This window comes from Podarcis vaucheri, assembly GCF_965113315.1.
Source record: "Podarcis vaucheri genome assembly, chromosome: 8".
In the NCBI taxonomy this organism is placed as follows: domain Eukaryota; kingdom Metazoa; phylum Chordata; class Lepidosauria; order Squamata; family Lacertidae; genus Podarcis; species Podarcis vaucheri.
Window position 1 is genome coordinate 31,621,099 of NC_138766.1, and position 9,103 is coordinate 31,630,201.

Genomic DNA, 9,103 nt, shown 5'->3' on the forward strand with positions numbered 1-9,103 from the left:
CCCCCCATAGGCCCTGCGTGAAATCGGCATTTAGGACGAAAAGGGGTTCTTCTGTTATCTGCTGCTTCTGTTGTTCCCTATGAGATTTTGTCTCTTTATTTGCAACTTTTGTGGTGTTTGTCTGAATGTAACTAAAGGTAAAGGGACCCCTGACCATTAGGTCCAGTCGTGGCCGACTCTGGGGTTGCAGCGCTCATCTCGCCTTATTGGCCAAGGGAGCCGGTGTACAGCTTCCGGGTCGTGTGGCCAGCATGACTAAGCCGCTTCTGGCGAACCAGAGCAGCACACGGAAACGCCATTTACCTTCCTGCGGGAGCGGTACATATTTATCTACTTGCACTTTGAGGTGCTTTCAAACTGCTAGGTTGGCAGGAGCAGGGACCGAGCAACGGGAGCTCACCCCGTCACGGGTATTCGAACCGCCAACCTTCTGATCAGTAAGTCCTAGGCTCTGTGGTTTAACCCACAGCGCCACCCGTGTCCCTTATTCCTGTATCTACAACACAGTAAAACATGTAAATTGAAGAATCATAGCTGTCTTGTTGGACTACAATTCCCTGGCTGGGGGTGATGGGAGTTGAAGTCCAGCAACATATGGATTCTTCAAGTCACACTCACTCTCTTACACACTTTCTCTGCTTCGGTGGAGTCCACCACCACAAACTGGGATATGTAGTCTGGTCTACCAACCAGGGTTGATGTAAAGGCAGTGCTCCCACCAAACCTCTGAAATTTAAAATACAAGATAGCTTTGACATTCTTCTGAGAAGCCCATCCCATGTTCCCTGTGTAAATCACTCTCCTGACCCTGCATCCTTTTTTTCTTTCTTCATTATGTAAAATTTTTTATTAAATTTTCTGTTTTACAATTTCAAATAAACATTTTACAAACCTTAAAATAACCAATGACTTCCCTTCTCATCTTACCATGGTTCATTTTACATATCATGTGCATCCCTGCATATTTTACTATAACCATTCAAATCCATTTTCCACTTTTACATCCATCAAAAATTATTTACTCTGCTGCATTTATCTTAATACTGCCAGCGTTTTCAACTGTATACAGTTATTTTCCAGATATTCAATAAATGCTTTCCAATCTTTTTGCTCTCTTATTCTGTATGTTAAATCTGCAAGTTGTGCATATTCTGTCAACTTAATTTGCCAATCCTCTTTAGTTGGGACCTCCCTCACTTTCCATTTTGGGGCTAACAAAACATGGGCCGCAGTTGTTGCATACATAAATAACCTTTTCTGAAACCTGGGAATTTTAGTCTGGGTTATCCCCAACAAAAGAACTCTGGGGGATTTTTTGGGGGGTGTAATTTTAAACGTTTTTTTTTTCATTTATCAAAAATCATTTCCCAATACCCTTCTACCTTTTTACATGCTATCCTGACCCTGCATCCTGATTGGAAGAGAGAAAAATGCCAGCCTCTTGCAGGAGTGACAGAGCTCAGCTCTGCAATCACTTGGACAGGTCCCATGGCATGGAAGACTATCCTCTTTGCCCACATAACAATTCCAGCCTGACCAGGAAGCCTTCTTTATCTGTTTATTAAAAATAAATAAAAATACCCTGCTTTTCAGACGTGAAGCTTCCGGGGCAGCTTTCAATTAGCAATACATTATTATACAATGGTCTCTGCCCTCAAGCTTACAATCTAAAAGTTATGACACAAAAGGAACTGGGATTGGGAAGAAGAGGGGGCGGGGGAAGGAAACTAGGCACTAGTTCTTTGCCACTAAGTGTCAGCAGTAAACCAGCCAGTGGTAAATCCACTCTGGGCGGCCCCCAACAAAATATCAAAACACAGTAATGCATCAAACATTAAAAGCTTCCCTAAACAGGGCTGCCTTCAGATGTCTTCTAAAAGTCTGGTAGTTGTTCTCTTTGACCTCTGGTGGGAGGGCGTTCCACAGGGCGGGTGCCACTACCGAGAAGGCCCTCTGCCTGGTTCCCTCTGCCCAGTTTCCTATTTCTGCTTCTACTATGGTCAGTAGAAGGGGGTGGGTTGCTCTGCCTTTGCCACACAATTCTTCCTTGGAAGCAGGGCGTGTGACCTCCATCTCACCCTTGGGTCCCTGGGTGATGCATGTTGCCCTTCACATCTGCAGACCAGGTGGGTGGAGTCATTCTAATAGGCAAGACTTCTTCTCCTCTGGAACCTGTGGCCCTCCTGATGTTGCTGTAGACAACAGCTCCCATCATCCCTGATCATTGGCCTTGGTGGCTGAGGCTGGTGGGAACTGGGGTTCAGCCACTTTGGAAGGGGGGCACTGCATTGAATACCTCTGTGTTTCTGGCTCAGGAATTATCATTTGTGTAAACAGCAGAACTGCCTCTCCCAGTGGAGGCTGATCAGAAGACTGCAAGGCCAGACGGTAAATCACACAGCAGGCAGCACCTCTACAGATGGGATGTGCTGGACTCACAGGGGCCCAGAGCTGCCATCCATCTTTTTAATGAATTCACTTCTCACTGCAGACTAGCAGGTCTCTTGCGGCATTAGTGTCCTTCAGCACACAACTTAGAAATTACTGTTGCAATGATTGCGGAGATAATGGACGTGAAGGGCTTTGAGCATTCAGAAAGTGTTGCCATCCATGAGGATAGCCAAGGGGGGCAGGGGGCAGTTGCCCCCTCCAGATCCACAAAAAATATTGAAAAGCATTGGAAATACTCATTTATTGGAGGTTCTGTCATTCACCTCCAGCAGAAGCCTGCCCCCTACAATGTCCTATTTACAGGATATTTTTACCCATGATTTCCCAAGAAAACCTCAACAACTTTGGCTGCCCCCCCCCCAACCATAGCTGTCAACTTACAGATTTGAAAATAAGGGACTAGCAGCCTTGAAAATAGGGGACCAGCAGCCAAAATAAGGGACCTGCAGCCTCACCTGTTCCAGGCACTCCAGTCTTTCTGTCCTCCTGGAGTCTGGTCAAACTCATGCTGGTAGCTTCGAGAACACTGTCCAACCAACTTTGTAACCAGAGGTTCATAGAATCATAGAATCATAGAATCATAGAATCATAGAATCATAGAGTTGGAAGAGACCACAAGGGCCATCGAGTCCAACCCCCTGCCAAGCAGGAAACACCATCAGAGCACTCCTGACATATGGTTGTCAAGCCTCTGCTTAAAGACCTCCAAAGTAGGAGACTCCACCACACTCCTTGGCAGCAAATTCCACTGTCGAACAGCTCTTACTGTCAGGAAGTTCTTCCGAATGTTTAGGTGGAATCTTCTTTCTTGTAGTTTGGATCCATTGCTCCGTGTCCGCTTCTCTGGAGCAGCAGAAAACAACCTTTCTCCCTCCTCTATGTGACATCCTTTTATATATTTGAACATGGCTATCATATCACCCCTTAACCTCCTCTTCTCCAGGCTAAACATGCCCAGCTCCCTTAGCCGTTCCTCATAAGGCATCGTTTCCAGGCCTTTGACCATTTTGGTTGCCCTCCTCTGGACACGTTCCAGTTTGTCAGTGTCCTTCTTGAACTGTGGTGCCCAGAACTGGACACAGTACTCCAGGTGTGGTCTGACCAGAGCAGAATACAGTGGCACTATTACTTCCCTTGATCTAGATGCTATACTCCTATTGATGTTCAACTGAATAGAATCTGAATCACTTGCACCACAAGGCCTATGCAGCCTCAACTTAAGATGGCTCCCCAGCCTGGCTTTGCACTGCAAAGTTTGCAGCAGCACGTGCAACAAAATGGCGTCCAGCATTCAAAAACCCCCTCAGTTTGGATTAACTAGCCACACACAAGGCATGCAAGCTGTACCCCCCAGTCGTTCTTAGACTTCTTATTGGGTGAGCAACACAGTTGGAGCCTCCCTCCTCCCTAGCCGGCAGGGAGGGAGGGAGAGGAGCTGCTTCCTTTGAAATTTAAGGGACATCATTTAAGGGACATTTAAGGGACATCCATCAATAAGGGACAGCAGCGGGACATGGTGCTGGAATAAGGGACTGTCCCTTCAAATAAGGGACACTTGACAGCTATGCCCCCAACCAAAATCCTGGCTACGCCCATGCTTGTACCTGCAAGGGAAACTTTTTCTTTTTAATAGTGCTCTATTGTGTGAATGCAAAACAGATGTTTTAATTGTAAAAATAAAAATACCATAAATGTGCCTTCAGCAGCTGGTGGTGGGAAAAGGCAGACTACAACCTTTCCTTTGGTCTGATGGAAACAAAATGGAACTAAGGATCGTGGAGGGAGGCATCACCCAGCAAAACAATACCACAAGCAGGGCTTTTTCCCCCACAGAAACTCAGTTCCAGCACATCTCAGGTGGGCACCATTGCCATACTAAGAGAACAAGGGAGGTGTTTGTAGTGATTTCCAGCACATCTTTTCCCCAGTAAGCTTTAACCTTATTGCAAGGTTACTGTAAAAGGTACCTTCCTTCTCTTTACATTACCAACATTTAATTGATTTTGATTTATACATGTTTGCCAATCTGCTGGTATTAGGCACCAGCTATACAACATTTTCATATAATTTTATCTTCTTTCATAGCATGCTGTAAATCTTACATCCATATTCCACAATTGTCCCAATGCCTCCATTTCTATATTGTGACCAATATCTATTACCCAACATATCATGGAAGATTTCGTCTTTTGTCGGCCAGGACAGCTTTCCTGCTATACCTTCTGAGATGGACGAGGCATGCGACTCCCACCTGTCTTGAGTCTACTCCAGCTGAGAAATCAGACAACTCCTCCCCAGGCTAGTGAGCCCCACCTGGGCTGTAGGTCCTTGCCTGCCTTTCATCAGAACTGACAGGTTTAAGTTCTCGAATCATGAGGTCAGCGGTGGTACGCCTCATTTCACCACTTGAGGCAAAACAGGAAGTGCACCATGCTCAGCCACACTACCATACCACCACCACCCATGGGGCACTCACTTACAAATGTTAACTTAAAGATCTTTTTCAGTTCATTATATATCATTTCCCAATAAGCTGTAACCTTATTACAAGGCCACCACATATGGAAAAAGGTGCCTTCTTTCTCTTTACATTTCCAACACATATTTTTGATTTATATATACATTTCTGACAATCTACTAGGTGTTAGAGAAGTTGCCACTGTGCTCTGCCACACTGCCCCACCACCACCACCCATGCTGTACCATACCCTCCAACATTTCTCCGATTGAAATGGGGATGTCCCATTCCATATAATTTTACTTTTTATGTACTTAGTATGTAGAGTTGAAAGGGTCCACAAAGGGTCATCAAGTCCAACCCCCTGCAATGCAGAAATCTTTTGCCCAGTGTGGGACTTGAACCCATAACCCTGAGATTAAAAGTCTCATGCTATTCCAGGATCCAGTGGCAGATGATGTGAAAGACCCTTTCCCTGGAGTGCTGCTTCCACTCAGAGTAGACAAGGCTGGGTTTGCTGGACAAATAGGCTAACCCCGTATGAAGTAGCCTTCTGTGTCCCCCCCCCCAAAAAAAAGCTTTTTTTAAAGCAGTAAATGTGTATTTTGCACCAGCAAGGTGCTGCTATAGTATGTGGTGTATACACGTTCTCTTCATGGAAGGCTTTCAGCTATGGGTGTAGCCTATTAAAGACAATATATCTAAAGTGTTTCACTGAAACAGCAAAAGCAGGGGGCACTGCAAAGATATAGGAATATTCATTAGAACCCTGTACCCTTTAAATACCCTGAAAGTGTTGCCCATTACATTGTGTGGGCTGGTGAGAGCCTGAAATAAAGGTGGAGTATTTATTTTTAAAATCAGACAAACTTTGACTAAAAGGGGGGGGGCTTTATAATTTTGAGGGACAGAAGTGCATCTTGCCAGTCTTCCTGTTCAGTAGCAAGATCTCTTCCCCCATTAACACCTTAATTGTTCCTCTTTTTTTCTTAGAAGACGTTCCCATAACACCCACTCATTGTCTCCTCAGTCCAAAAATAAAAAGGCCAAAGGTTTGTTTTGCGTGGGGAAAATGTCTTATTTATGTGCTGCTTAGGTGTTGGAAGGCAAACTGGTTTAAAGTGAGCCCAATGCCTGGTGGTATAAAACTATGGCCAAATCGGAAAAGCCCGCTGGGTTCACATGGGGGCAGGACGGAGATGAGTCAAAAGTGAAACGCTGTTGCCGTTCTTTTCAACTGGGCCTCTTTATTAGGTTTAGATGATTCCTGGCCAGACATTCACTATCTTGACTGGAGGAACTCCAGCCAGACAAAATGATTTGGACTGAAAAGCCTCCAGTCTGAGTCTCAAAGCATTCCTCTGGTGAGAGAGCTCCACGTTTATTTCTTTTATTCTGACCAACTTGGACCTGCACCAGTATTTCTAAGTGCTGCAGATGGACTGGGATTGCTTCCAGTGATATAAAAACGAACAGTAAGCTGTATTGTGTTACCCGATTACTATGCACCAGGGATGGGGACCAGTGGCCCTTCAGGGGCTATTCAGCCAGCAGGGACACAGTTTCCCCATCCCTGCTATACAAGTATTTCAGCAGACATGGCTGGGCCTCCAGAGCAGGCTTTGCTAACCTCATGCCCGCCAAATGCTTTGCACTACAGCTGGGTGCTGCGGCTGAAAGGAATTGTTGTCCAAAACTTTGGGAGGGCATCAGGTTGGCAAAGGCAGCTCCAGAGGCTCTAGAGAAGACCAGCTATTTATCTAGGTGTGCTCTGCCCTTTCCCATGCCCTCCAACATTTCTACGATGAAAATAGGGATGACCTAAGGAAAAGCGGGACATTCCAGGATCAAATCAGAAAGCAGGACAGATTCTGTAAATCTGGGACTGTCACTGGAAAACAGGGAAACTTGGAGGGTCTCTTTTCCTTTGGACACCATATTACAGACTTGTTTGGCCAAGCATTTTATGTGGAGGTATCAGATAAATAGGTACCATGTCAATGTATTCACAAGCCAGAATTAAACCATTCTTCACTTTGGACACTACACTCTGATTCCTACTTCCTTCCAGAGCTTTTCTTCAAGGGAGAATTACCACTCGTGTTAAAATCTCCTTCTCATATACTTCTCTTGGTCTAGGATAAATCTGGAATAGACAGCCTTTCCAAGTAACAGAATGTAGACTGTGTGATGTGGTTGTGTGGATACTGTCCTTATATGGTTCAGTGACTAGTTGACAATGGACTTAGGCTATTATGGGAGTTTCCTATGATTGCTCTCATACCCTCCAACATTTCTCAGATGAAAATTCTGCATCAGGAAAATACTCCCATGCTTGATCTTGCTGCACACATATGTATCTCGTGTGTGTGTGTGTGTGTGTGTATCACTCACAGAGACCAGCAGACCTGGACAAGACTGGGCAGGGGGACATATTTATTCCATCCAAGCCCCCTCCAGAACAATAGATCTGGGGGTTTGGAATGCTCTGCCATTTATATATTTAGATTCATATCCTGTATTATCCCAAGCTTTTCTAAGGCTATCACAGCAGACCTACAGCTATGCATTTAGCAACAAAACACATAAGTAATTTGAATAATAAGTAGAGTGTTTAAAATGTGGGACTTCACAGTATTTAAAGCTCAACATACAACAATGTCAAATACAACAATGCTGAAAATATCAAATTGCTCTCGGGGGTTGCTTTGGAATTATTTTTGTTTTCCTCTGGGCTGAAGGACTCCAGCTTAACACAGTCATTTTGATCTACAGTGTTTCCCGAGACTTTAAAAATGTCAGAAACTGGATACAGTTTGAAAGGGACATTAGAGAATGTGAAACTGCTAGCCTTGCACATTAATGACAAAATAAAACAAACCTCTATAAAGGGCATATTTGTGGCTAATACAACTACTTAGGTTTTCTTAACAACCTTATAGATGTTAATGGGTTTACAGCCCAATATTATGTTACAGGTCCCTTTTGGAAAATTTAGACTCTCTGATTTAGTAAAACTATATATAGAAAAGGATACATGGAATGGGAAAGTACTGGAAAGTGTGTAGCTAGCAGGCCTGGTTTGTGTGGGTTTTTTTAAGGGGGAAAGCTTAAGCATACTGATTACAGCTTTCAGAGGTCAGGTCAATGAAGTGAAATGCCCACTAATCTCTGCTTTAACAAATAGTGAGATCTAAGATTTTCCCAGTCCTTTATTTATTTATTCAGAGTTCTTACATGCTGACTTCTATCCCAAGGTGACTTACAAAATATAATTAAAGCCACAGAGATATCTTTAAAAAACAAATATAGCAGAAACAATTAGGTAAGAAACAAATAGAACAATTACAGAAACAAAAAAAGCAGCAATTTAAAACCCAGCTCACCATATTTTTCATAGAATGTAGATGGCAATAAACATGATTTTAAGGTCGACCTTTAACCAAGATGGGGGCCATGTTGGCTTTCTTCTGAGTGGTAAAAGTGTGTTGACACTGCAATCCTAAAGTCATTTACTAGGGAATAAGCCTCATTAAACACCATTGGGTTTTAAGATCCAGAAAACAAACCTTTTGAATATGACAGTTCATGGTGGAATCTACACACATATAAAAAAACACTGCAAAAATACTTTTTTAAAAACTGTTTTGAAAAATACATTGAATTTTACATAGCTCACTGTCACCATCTAGTGTCATATTTGTATATTACAACACATTTCAAACATTTGTATATTACATATTTGTATATTACAACACATTTAAAACATTTTATTTGCAGCTGTGTAGCTGAGTCCCAGGACGCAGGTGGTACTGTGGGTTAAACCACAGAGCCTAGGACTTGCCCATCAGAAGGTCGGTGGTTCGAATCCCCGTGACGGGGTGAGCTCCCGTTGCTCAGTCCCTGCTCCTGCCAACCTAGCAGTTCGAAAGCACCTCAAAGTGCAAGTAGATAAATAGGTACTGCTCCAGCAGGAAGGTAAACGGCGTTTCCGTGCGCTGCTCTGGTTCGCCAGAAGCGGCATAGTCATGCTGGCCACATGACCTGGAAGCTGTACGCTGGCTCCCTTGGCCAATAAAGTGAGATGAGCGCCGCAACCCCAGAGTCGGCCACAACTGGACCTAATGGTCAGGGGTCCCTTTACCTTTAGCTGAGTCCCATATCTGTTTTAATGCTATGATCATACACACTTTT